Source organism: Microtus oregoni, unplaced genomic scaffold, assembly GCF_018167655.1.
Source record: "Microtus oregoni isolate MIOR12 unplaced genomic scaffold, Mior012 000032F_ref0000030, whole genome shotgun sequence".
Classification (NCBI taxonomy): Eukaryota; Metazoa; Chordata; class Mammalia; order Rodentia; family Cricetidae; genus Microtus; species Microtus oregoni.
In genome coordinates this window covers 39454-52752 of record NW_024543091.1, presented here as the reverse complement: position 1 = coordinate 52752, position 13299 = coordinate 39454, and positions in this window count along the sequence as shown.

Below are 13299 nucleotides of genomic sequence, written 5' to 3'. Positions count from 1 at the left end.
TTTCCTTAGAGACTATGCTGAGACTTCTCATGCACTCAGACTAGTTTGAAGACATTACAAACATAATTCTAGTGGCTAATTTTACATGTTCATGATACACAGAGAATAAGAGGAAAGCACAAATGGTGGCTATCTTATAAAATATAACATGGAGGGGTCCTGTTTATTGTTGGGGTTTTCTGTCCCACCCCATACCTCCAGCTGTTTAGCCCCAAAGAAAATCACACACAGATCTCTATAAGTTATAAAGCTGATTGGCCCATTTGCTTTAGCCTTATTAGCTAACTCTCACATCTTGATTAACCCATTTTTCTGATCTATGTTAGCCAAGTGGCTCAGTAGCTTTTTTCAGTGGGGCAGATCATATCCTGCTGCTTCGGTGGTCTAGGCAGGAGTGGGAGGAATCAACTTCCTCCTTCCCAGAATTCTCCTGTTCTCATTACATCATTTCTACTTCCTGTCTGGTTTTCCTGCCTATATTTCCTGCCTGGCCAATCAGTGTTTATTTGAAACATGATTGACAGAATATAGACAATTCTCCCACACCAATAAAAAGCATTCATTTTTCCATCATGTTTCACTTAATCATCACAAAACCCAGTGATGTGCTATTGCCATCCTGGTTGCAAGAGTGAGGAGGCTTAGTAATTTGACGGGGCCACCTGACTAATATATTATATAACCCCCAAACCCTAATTCCAAAGCCCAACTTGCCTAACTTTCTGTGGTACTGGTCACACAGCCCTGGAATTCCAGCAATTCTGTAGGCCGAGGCAGGAAGATTACAAGGTCAAAGCCAGTCTGGGATGCATAGCTGCCTAACCTTTAGATTTTGTTCCAGATGTAAATAGGTAACAAAGGAGAAATAATAGCAGTGTTAGTGGCCCTATGAAGAATGGGGGTGATATCCCAAGCAGAACGACAAAGGTTTTCTTGAGGCTTATAAAGCCTTGTGGTACAGGAACCCACTCTACACCCTGCAAGAAACGTTGTTATTGGAAAATTTTGACCATCACTTGATGCTAAGACATGTATCATTGATAAAATTTGTCCTGAAATGTTGAGTCTAAAGGTGAGTTTGATGTTGAAAGTCAGATAATAGGGGCTTGGCTAGCTGGCTGTTGCTGTCTTTGGACTTAGATTTACTCTGCACTAAAGAACTACATTTTGGTTCAAGGAAGATTCCATCTGCATTCTGAAGAGAACTTATTCTGAGTTCCAAGGCTGCACCTGCAACCACACAAATCTCATTACCATAAGTCCTGGCATTTTTTAAAGCTTATTTCCCATAAGCATCTACCAAGAGCACACCTAACACTTGCCAAACACATCCATATATAGCTCTCCTTTCTCAGCAGCGGAGTCCTACTGTACCTCAGCTTGCCTCACATTTGACCCACCTCACTGACAGAGAAATCACTCTCCACTTTAATGCGGAATGCCGTCAGACACACCCCTCCCCTGATTTGCTGCTGAGCTCATATGTTGCTCTCCAGCCCAAATCAGCACTTTCCCCACATGGCTTGTGTAAATCAGACTTTCACTCAGTTTGGGTTGTGAAAAAATAATTAAGGTTTGGGAAAAGCATGGTAGTGTTGCCAGTTCAGCTGCTCTGGGGAGAAGGGGTTGTGCACACTGTTAGCACAGCACAGAAGAATAAGAGCTATCGATCCAGCAACACCCAAGGGTTTCAGCGGTTGTCTAGCCAAAGGCTTTTACTCAAGTCACAATAAATACTATGAATTACTACAGCAATCCAGTGTATGCAATGGCCATGGGCACAGATGTACATAAACACATAAGTATGTATTCACACACATATACACACATGCAAAAATACACATGCACACATACATACACATACAAACATGCAAACAAATACACACACATGCATACAGACCTATATATAACACTAAAAGAGAACATGTTTATTATTTTATTGTATTTGCTCACACAGGTTGCCATTGTACTCACCATCTCGGAAAATTGAGAAGACTCCTTTTGGAGTGCACAACTAGCGTAAGACCGAGATTTTATCCATCTTGATTCTCTCCTACCACAATGATCGTGTCTTTTAGGCCTTGACATGGCGGCCTCTCCCTCTCCCTCTCCCTCTCCCTCTCTCCCTCTCTCTCTCCCTCCCTCTCTCTCTCTCTCTCTCTTCATCTCTTTCCAAAGTCAAGCCCCAAGGTCTCTCTCCAGTCTAGCAAAAACAAACTGTGCTCTGACAGAGCAGAAAAGAGTCTGAGTAGGTGGCAGCACTGCACAATTTTCATGGGAATAGGCCTGGCACATGGTAGGTGTCCAACACATAACTGCCAGTGGAGAGCTTCAGATGGTCTGTATCTAGCTGGAAGCTGCTGGTGATCTACTGTGGAACTGGACAGGGAGAAAGAAGGCCTGGTGTAATGTCACTGAGATAAATCTATTGTCTTTGGGCTGTTTTCTTTCTCTATATTGATTTTTATTGAGCTCTGCATTTTTCTCTGCTCTCCTCCCTGGCTCTCCCCTTCAACCCTCTGCCAAGTTCCCCATACTCCCAATTTACTCAGAAGATCTTGTCTTTTTCTACTTTCCCTGTAGATAAGATCTATGTATGTCTCTCTTAGTGTCCTCATTGTTGTCTAAGTTCTCTGGGATTGTGATTTGTGGGCTGGATTTCTTTGCTTTATGTTTAAAAACCACTTATGAGTGAGCACATGTGATACTTGTCTTTTTGGGCTTTGTTACCTCACTCAAAATGATATTTTCTAGCTCCATCCATTTGCCTGAAAATTCAAGATGTCGTTACTTTTTTCTGCTGTGCAGTACTCCATTGTGTAAATGTACCACATTTTCCTTATCCATTCTTTGGTTGAAGAGCATTTAAGTTGTTTCCAGGTTCTCGCCATGACAAACAATGATGCTGTGAACATAGTTGAACACATGTCTTTGTGGCACAATTGAGCATCCTTTGGACAGATACCCAAAAGTGATATTACTGGGTATTGAGGAAGGTTATTTCCTAATTTTCTGAGAAATCACTACACTGACATACAAAGGGGCTGTACCAGATTTAATTTCCACCAGCTATGCAGAAGAGTTCCCTTTACCCCACAACCTCTCCAGCACAAGTTGTCCTCAGTGTTTTTGATCTTGGCCATTCTTACAGGTAAAAGATAGAATCTCAGAGTTGTTTTGACTTGCATTTCTCTGATGACTAGGATGTTGAACATTTCCTTAAGTATCTTTCAGCCATTTTAGATTCCTCTGTTGAGAGTTCTCTATTTAGGTTTGTACTCCATTTTTTATTGGATTATCTGTTCTGATGACCAATTTTTTGAGTTCTTTGTATATTTTGGAGATCAAACCTTTGTCTGATGTGGGGTTAGTGAAGATCTTTTCTCATTCTATAGGCTGCCGTTTTTTTCTTGTTGACCATGTCCTTTGCTTTACAGAAGCTTCTCGGTTTCAGCGGGTCCCATTTATTAATTGTTTCTCTCAGTGTCTGTGCTGCTGGGGTTATAGTTAAGAAGGGGTCTCCTGTGCCAATGTGTTCAAGTGTACTTCCACTTTCTCTTCTATAATGTTCTGTGTAACTGGCCTTATGTTGCAGTCTTAAGAGGTTAAAAATAATGGAGACATTATAACAGTTATACCAGCTTCCATTTGCCATTATCACTTTTTTTCCACAGGCAGAGAAGAGAAACCTTGAAGAGGCCCATCAAAGTCACCAGACAGATTTTTTTTCGGTTACCTTAGAACATGGAAGACATGTCCTTGTATCCAAGTGCCTCCCTATGCTACTCCCAGCTTTGGCTGCCTGCACCCCAAGCACAAATATCTGAAAAACCTGTGTGGGGGTGTTTAACAGAGCAGAACTGGCCAATGAAAAAACAAGGTTTACTTTAAAACTATCTAAGGGGTTACGAAAGTTGAGGGCTGAAAGTGAGATGGGGGGACAGAAAGACACAGAATTTTGAGAAATAGGGTAAAGATGAGAGAACCGAGCCATAGATTTGGAAATTTGTTAATAATGAGAAGCCCAATTCCCCAGAGGGAGCCCATCATAACAGGACACTTTGGGCCATGTTTGAAATACTGTTTCCTACAGGGCTGGTTCTTCCCTCAGCTCATTTTAATGACAATGTGCATTTCTAGCTGAGTGTGAGAAGACATGAAGGGCATCTTTTATTTTCCTAAGAGGAAATTGAACCTGCGCTTTGTGAGACTTCAGCATATGCCTGTGTATGAAAATATGAGCCAAATGCTTTTGAAGAGAAACAGAAGTATGCTGCCCTTGTGACAGAGAAGTGTCCAAGAACAAAGACATGTATTCCTGCATGCAATTTCTACCCTACGGATTCTTTGTTGTGATACATTTTATGACTGACTTTAAAGACATTGACCTGTTGATCTCGTTCTGGTTTTTATTGGCTGCATCCTACTTACATAAGAAAAAGTCCCTTAGGAAAAGCAGGCTTTTCCTTTAAGATAAATAGTGTATCCAGGGTCCCAGAACCCTACCGGTCTCTATACTACCATTGCTTTCATTGCTCCCAATATAGAAAATAAAAAGGAACAAGAAAATGCCATCATTCAAGGAAACCGGGAGGCACTGCAAAGGTGCCACCCACATGTTGCCCCACGAGTAGAATTAGAGAGCTAATCCACAGAGACACTTGAAGTTGCCTCGCCAGATGCCCTCCACTTGGCTGGAAACTGAGTTATGCCAAGAAGTCACTCGTCTAGTGAACGGAATTTCTAATTAACACTGAAAATACATGGTAGCTAAGTTTGGGGTGAAGACAGGCCATCTCCTCATTCTTCTTAGCTTGCGCCAAATTAAACTATGAAAGGGGGGCAGGATAATTGCTCACGGTGGGGCATGGTGTTTTCTCCTGCACAAACATATAATTAGGCTGTCTTAACCTCTTGGTTCAGCAATAAACACCACTTCAGAGACTAATTTACAGGCAAGAATCACAGAAGGCTGTGGAATAAACTCTCGGGGCTCCAGACCTCGCTATTCAGTTGAAAGAGAGCAGCTTCACTATTTCAAGTCAGCAAAAATCCTTCTGCACTTACCACAAACTAAAATGAGATTGAAATAAGGGCTGCGCATTCAAAACATTGAACACACCAGCTAATAAAAAATGCATTTGTGACTGGTCATAAAAGTAGAGAATGTAATTGGCTATACCCTAGAAATATCTTCCATTTACAGTATTTGGGAAGACAGAGGCTTCCATAATATTGACTTTGCTAACACGTCTACATTTTTCTGTCTACCATAATTATGCATCAGTCACTGACACCTCTCCCTTGTAGCTGCCAACAGCCATTGACTAGGGTGGTGGGAGGTGAGCTGGCTGCATGGCAATCCTGCTGGTGTGGGGCAGAAGGGGGAAGAAGGGGACTTGCAGTCTTCCAGATCCCTATGGCTGACATGAGGTGTATCTAAAGGGGCATAGGCATTGTTCTTCAGTTGTCTGCTTTGTCCCCAAAGTTTTCTTTAAACCTGAAACACAACACAGACCCTGCAGGGGAGGCCACAGAGAGTAGATCCACCACTCTGTGGGAATTTTGCTTTCTTCTGACCAAAGCACAGCTAGAGATGGAGAAGCTGTGGTCTGACAACAGTCGGGTTTCAGGAACAACCACAGAAGTGTGTGGGCTGTGGATGTATTGGACATGATTCATGTGGTGTGAGAACTGGAGAAAGAATGGTAGGTAGAGATCCACAAGGGAGGTCCAGAGACACATCAGTGGGATGAAAAGCCAAACCACTGAGCAGATCGCCTTATCTACTTGCTTATAAGCAAGTCTGAATTGTTTGTAGATTGTTTTCTTCTTTTTTTTTAATTTTTTATTGAGAAAAAGAAAAAAAAAGTTTCTGCCTTCTCCCAGCCTCCCATTTCCCTCCCCCCTCCTCCCACCCTTCTCCTCCTCCCCCCACTCCTCTCCCCCTCCCTCTCCAGTCCAAAGAGCAGTCAGGGTTCCCTGGCTGTGGAAAGTCCAAGGTCCTCTCCCCTCCGTCCATGTCTAGGAAGGTGAACATCCAAACTGGCTAGGCTCCCACAAAACCAGAACATGAAGTAGGATCAAAACCCCGTGCCATTGTCCTTGGCTTCTCATCAGCCCTCATTGTTCGCCATGTTCAGAGAGTCTGGTTTTATCCCATGCTTTTTCAGTCACAGTCCAGCTGGCCTTGGTGAGCTCCCAATAGATCAGCCCCACTGTCTCAGTGGGTGGGTGCACCCTTTGTGGTCCTGACTTCCTTGCTCATGTTCTCCCTCCTTCTGCTCCTCATTGGGACCTTGGGAGCTCAGTCCGGTGCTCCAGTGTGGGTCTCTGTCTCTATCTCCATCCATCACCAGATGAAGGTCCTATGATGATATGCAAGATATTCGTCAGTATTGCTATAGGATAGGGTCATTTCTGGTTCCCTATCCTCAGCTGCCCAAGGAACTAACTGGGGACATCGCCTTGGGCTCCTGGGAGCCACTCTAGGTTCAAGTCTCTTGCCAACCCTAAGGTGGCTCCCTTAACTAAGATTTGTGCTTCTTACTCCCTTTTCACAGTATAAAGACATCAAATAACTGTCTGAGTCATGTTTTCTCCCAAGCCCTCTTTCTGCAGCTCGTCCTAATTCAGCCAAGGTGTGTACAGGGTGCGGTCTGTCTGTGTTGCTAAGTCTTCGGGACCTAGAGGAGCCAATTATTAAGTGCTGTGTCTTATCTTTACGGAATGAGTGAGTGAAAGAGAGAAAGAATGAATGAGCATCTTCCCAACTGGAATGAGCCAAGCTTGCATTCTCAAGATGAATGGAACGGTACCAACGAGACTGCACGGTGCTTGAAAGTACTTCATGTGCCAGTCTGAAGACCTGAGTTTGATACCAGAACCTACAGCAGAAGAAAAGAATCAACTAGGAACTATCCTCTGACCTCTGCACACACATTCAACACACACACACACAAATGCACACACACACACCCTATACATACACACACACCATACATATACACACTAATAATAAATAATTTCTAAAAGATTAAGGAAACAAAAAATCCCACTTGAAAGTGATTTTGTAAAGGAAAAATGATACTGGGTGGTGATGGCGCGCACCTTTAATCCCAGCACCCAGGAGGCAGGGCCAGGAGGATCTCTGTGAGTTTGAGGCCAGCCTGGTCTACAAAGTGAGTATATTTAATTGAAATGAAACTAAAAGAATAATGGCTATATCCTTAAGCAAATATTGCCTGAAGAAATATTAAATGTTACTATGTTTCTAAATAGCATTGATTATGAGAAACAACAGTAAGCTATATTTACTTTGAGAATAGTGATTTCTTTCTTAAGCACTGATTTTCACAAAATAAACCAGGCAATCTTTCGTTACAGAAGTAGCCTTTTATTTTTTTTATAGCATTAATCTGAAGTTGCCATGCTGGTAATGATAGGTTTTGTATTTTAAATTTTAGAGAGAAATAGATACTCAGAGCTTGAACGGTAAAAAAGGAAGAAAAAAAAGGAATTATGGCAAATATCAAATTACTTCAAAGCTGGCCCCTGTACATATTATTGGAAGTTTTAAAAGCTGAGATAACTTTCAAAACCTTAGCAGTAGCTTTATAAATACCTGGTCAGGCACATTCTCAAGAGAAGTATAGCTATGGTTAAGATTTTATCATTTTTGAGTCCTACTCAAATGCAGGCAATATTACTTAAATGTCACACTTAACTTCCTTACAGTGCTTCAGGGCCCCTTTAAGCCTTAGGCTTCCTGGTCTTGTAGACCAGCTTTAAAGACTGAACAGTAGCAATAGGATACAGCACTGAAGCTGGAGGTTTTAATAGAGAGTGTAATTCCATAATAACAGATATCTGTTTTTCAACATTACTACAATTCCTTTATTTATATTTTTAGTTAGATCCTGCTGCATTAAATACTGACGATACTGAAACCAATGAAATTCATTCGAGAAGTAATTATTGCTATGGAAAATAGTGAAATTGTGATGTTTGTGTTCCATCTTCAAAAAAGAGTATATACATATGCACATGTTATAAATTTAGATTTTGAGGTGGTCTTTTTATTTGTTGCTTTTTATTTTGAGAATATAGTTTGGAACTCACTCTGAAGAGCAGGTTGGCCTCAAACTTGCTGTCCCTTTGCCCACTCTGCCTCCCAAGTAATTGAGTTATTGATGTCCACAGTTATGTCTGGCTAAATTTGGCTTTTGAGACTTAAAGGGATGATAATAAGCATGATTCCTAATGTTTTGGCTGTTTTTAGGAAGATAAGATCATTATTCCTGATCTTGCAGGTTTTAGAGAAAGCAATTGACAAATGAAATACAGTAAAAGATTTGAAAACTAAGAAAGGACAGTAATTTCAGTGGAATGGCAGATTAATCTAGCCAAGGTCAAACTGTAGATGGGCAGCCTGTGCCAGGCTTGTGTGTTTGGATGGTCCATAGGCTCACGTTTGCATCGGGTTCTGGTAAATGAGGAAGCAGGAAGACTTTCAAAGTCCTGTCAAGAGTCATTCATGCGGCCTCCGCAGGCGAAAGCCAGCAACGGTTTGCAGGAGGAACACAGCACCGCACACACTCTAACCTCAGGGAAACACTTGTTGTAACCATAACCACCGGCTTTCACAGATCCTTTAATTTAGGCTCTGGCTGGAGCCAAGGTGAGGGCTGTAGCCCATAAGTCAAGGCAATGAAAGGTTGCCGTCAAACACGCGGAGATTTTCTATTGTGTAAGAAAAGGGGAGAATTCATCAAGATAAAAAGCAACTTAGTTTAATTATGAGTCTTTTAAGGTCTTTTCATAATCAGTTAATAAATACCTGGACAATAAAATTGAATTTAAGCTTTTAATAGGCCACGTTGGCTTGAACCTAAACAACTGGAATTATCAGCTCCGAGCATTGTGCGGTAACGGGCTCCCCGTTAGGTGCCAGGAGAAACAAAGCTATTCAAGGGCTTTTTTTCCCTGTGCCTCACTATAATAAACGCTTGTAATATGCCCCCCTTTTCTGGCGTGCACGACGCAGATCTTATTTATCACAGTGGGAGACACACCTGGCACGCGGATCAGGAAACAACTGTTTGACTTCGTTTCTGTCATCACCTTCCAACACATTTCTTTCACATTCCAATTTGGACGGGAGGACTCGACTTTTTCTCCATAAGTTCTCCATTAACAGATTCACAGCAGAAGGCGCCGTTGGTCCGTTTCCTCTTGAAGCAATTAATTACCCAGAGCGGAGTGTTTTGACTGGGAAGGCAGCAGGCTGCAAGTCACCAGCCTTCACACGCGTTTGTGAGGGACGTCTTCATCCTCAGCACCAGGCGTTGTGTACTTGGCGAGGCAGTGAGCCACCGTGCGACAGCTCTTCAAGAGGCCACGTCCATCCTGGGGCCAAGGAGGCAGCCCCAGAGCCATGCTCAGCTCCCCTCCCTCCCCCCACTCAGAAGTGACCCTTTTCCAGGCTCTCACTTCCCAGCTTCCGGCCAGATGAAAGGCGATTTCGCTTTCTGAGTAAGTGAAGAGCCCATCAGACTTGAAGTCTGAGGTCTGTGAGCTATGCACCAATAAACCTTGAAAAGCTTGAATTACACTATAACCCACAAAAATTTTCAAATTAAAAAGGCATATTTAGAGGCCTCCCGCGGATAGTGATTTTATTTAGTTTAATTCCCTCTTGTGGCCAATTAGGTAGACACCCCTACACACAGGCAATATACTCCTGGGGGAAGAAAAAGCAGGTTAGCCTCAGATTTGCGGGGGAGGGTGGCGGCAGTACATCACTCCTCAAACAGACAGAAAGTATTTTCCCAGGCTGTTCTGTAGGAAGGACCGGTCTTTTAGAAATCAATGAACATGTGTGTAAGCGGAATTTTTGTTGAGGTTCATTCTTCAGTGTTCTAAATTCATTTTACAGAGCTTCCCCCTGACTTCTGCCTAATTCACCCTTAATAAAAAGTCAAGTTGGAGAATAAAAGTTAAATTTCCACCCTGATACCCCAGACTATTTTTTCAGCCCCCTTCATTTATCTTCGGGTCTGAAGGGTTTCTTTGGCTTCGGATGCGTGGTTTCTTACGGGATTGTTTGCATTTGGTTTTTAATGAAGTGGGCGTTTTTATCTCCATACACAGAACTTCTGTGATGTGGGATTCCCCTAGCACGGTCTCCCCTTACATTCTCTACACAGAGCTCAGCTTGACAGGACAGAACCCTGCTACCAAACCTGTTTCCAACCTCTCTTCACGCTCATGGCTGCTCTCTCCATCAGAAATTTGCCCTGTTCTCATCTGGTGGCAGGCTCCCTGTGCACCTTATGAAAAAGGAGTTAATAAAATGCACATTGAAAATATAAAACAGGGTCAGGGGCGACAGTTTGGCTGAAGGTCTTTCTTTAAACGTGAAAAACAAAAAGAACAAGATTGCCTTAGCAGCTGCAACTGATGAGGAGGCAGCTGAAGTCCCTGCTCCCTGTACTGAGCGACTCTCAGAAGGACTGTCCTCTGCATAACCCAACTCTAGAAAGGGTAGGTAGAGACAGAAGGAAGTCCCTGCCCTGCCTCTAAAAGGGCCACAGGGACCAGAGGAACAAAGCACTGGGAGATAACAAAATCAGGCTGAGGGTCAAGGGCCTGCATAGAACTCCAGGCCCTGGGATGGCTGGAAGTCAGTAGTAATGAATAGTGTTTCTGTGTGCCCTGTGAAAACCAACTGCCAGGATTGGACGGTTGTAGGTGGTAGGTTTTTAAAAGTAAGTACTTAAAAAAAAAAATCTGTGATTGGGTCTATCAGATGCCAACCAAAGTGGAAGAAAGAAAACATTGTCAGCAAGCAACTGCTTGCTCCTCAAGCATACCACTTGGGAGAACGTTTGCCTGTTGAACTGACTGGTTACTTTGGCAACACTTAAGAGCGGAAAGTGCACAGTGAAACTCCATCAGGAGAACGTTATCATTTTCCAATGAAGATGAAAGAGAAAGCACTTAATAACTATGTCAGAGATTATGATAGTAGCCCACAGCCCATTAATGTGTGATCATAAATTGGTTTATCAGAATAGCAACGGCTCAGCAAAAGAGAAGACGTCACAGGCTTGATAAAGGACAAGACCGGGTCATCCAAACAGGAAAAGAGGGGCTTGCAGAGACAGATTGGATACTGTGGTGGGGGCAGGGGAATAACCAGGACCATCGAGGCATCTATAGGCTGCCTCCAGACACCACCAACCCCCTCTACTTTTGGTAACATCTCTTGAACTCTGGCTTCCTTGTTTGTAAAAGAAAAATGATAAACTCACTCTCTCAGACCAAAAGACTCAGAGCCTAGAGCATCTAACTAGCCCCACCTCATGGAGTAAAATGCCCAGCTGAGATGGCAACACATGCTTGTCTGTCTCTTGCCTGCCTCAGCCTGGGTGAACCACCCACCACTCAGTCTAGGGCGCTGCAGACCAGGTTGTCTCTGGAAAAACCCATCTTTTAATGGGAATTGCCTACAATAGAAGTAGAGAAAGGATCCAGGCTCATGCATGGGTTCTGAGTTTCCACTCATGTAAGACATGTGAAAGGTGACTTTTTCTACCCTCTCTGTTGGCCTTCATAGAATGTATCCCAAACTCTCCCCCACAGAATCATTATTCAGGTGTGAGCAATAGCAGTGTCACACAGGAGACTGATATAAGTGTAGAATCTAGGGTTAGGGGTGTGGCTCCCAGAGAACCTTAACTAACATACACAAAACTAGGTTCAGTCCCCAGCACAATAAGAAGGAAGGAAGAGAGAAAGAGAGGGAGGGAGGGACGGGAGGAGGGAGGAGGGAGGGAGGGAGGGAGGGAGGGAAGGAAGGAAGAAGTGAATCTCACTCACACCCCACTTGAGGCACCACCATTAAATAAGATTCTGGGATATTTTAGAGACCATCCTTATGTACATTAAGGAGAGAGACTATTTGAATCTTAGACAAGAACTTCTGAGATCAAAATCCAGACATCCATGCATTTCAGAGACTGTTGTTTGTAGGGTTGTTTACTTGTTTTGACAGTCTCTTGTGTAGTCCAGGCTAGCCTTGAACTTGTTTGGTAACCAAAACTGACCTTGAATTTCTGACCTTCCTGCCTCTGTCTCCTAAGTGCTGGGATTTACGTGTGCATGCCATTTTCTCTGTCCATCAATATCTTTTAAGCCTTTCTAGATTGCTCTAATGTAATACCAAGTTTCAGGACCGCATTATCAAAGGTAAAACTTATCCAAAAAACATGGAATAGAAAAGGGCAACCACTCTTGAACTATATCCCTTGAGAGAAGCCCTAGTTATGGAAAGAAAGCAGGTATATTTCCATATTTACACCCATACTCATACACTTGTAGGCTAGCAGAGTGCCCGGGTGGGCAGAACATTTATTGGTGTTAGGCACCGTGTTTATTGTTGCTGCCCATTTTCCAGCGATTTTAGAACTCTGTAGGGGAGGTGTTGTGACTTTGAAAGGGCTATTTTTATAATAGAGTTGTTTTACTTAAAGGTTTATGTAACATGCTGTACTATTAAACAGTAAATAAAAAACACTGATAAACCCCAGGTCCCCCACAGGTAGCTTGGCACATCCTTAATTATCCGGTTTATGAGCAAATTGCCACCTCAGCCTTGACTTTCAGCTTGTTAGGTGCATGTGTGCATGCACAAAGCTAACATGCAACATTCCTTGCAGTTTTAGTGTTTAAATTGAATGAACAAAATATGCAGGGGGGGGGGGTTGTAAAAGGAAGGACTGAGATTTGGGTTGGAGAGTTGGTGTTTTGGGGTTTTGTTTGCAGCAAAACCCTTGTGTGTGTGGTGGGGGGTCCACAAAAGGGAGAGGTCCTCAAAGGTGCAGAGGCCTGAGAGGTTGCTAGTGACAACGGACAGCAACAAGTTAAACCCGTCCAGCTGTTACTCTGAGGAGTTCCGGGCTATGTGTGTGTGGGGGGGGAGCTGATCCGCCACCCCCGCCACACAGAGAGAGAGAGAGAGAGAGAGAGAGAGAGAGAGAGAGAGAGAGAGAGAGAGAGACAGAGACAGAGAGACAGAAACAGAGACAGAGAGAGATGTTCCCCTGGGTTACAGCCTACTTTCCCTGCTAAGCTAAGCTTATACCCAATTAAGCCTTCCAAGAGGAAAAGGCTCCTTGCCTTTGTCATTCAAATTGAAGATAAACACCAATCAGATAGCATCAGATAGCTTCGGTTCTATTTACTGTTCTACAAATGTGTTCCTTTGCTCCGTCTTCTGAGTGTTTACAGCCCTCT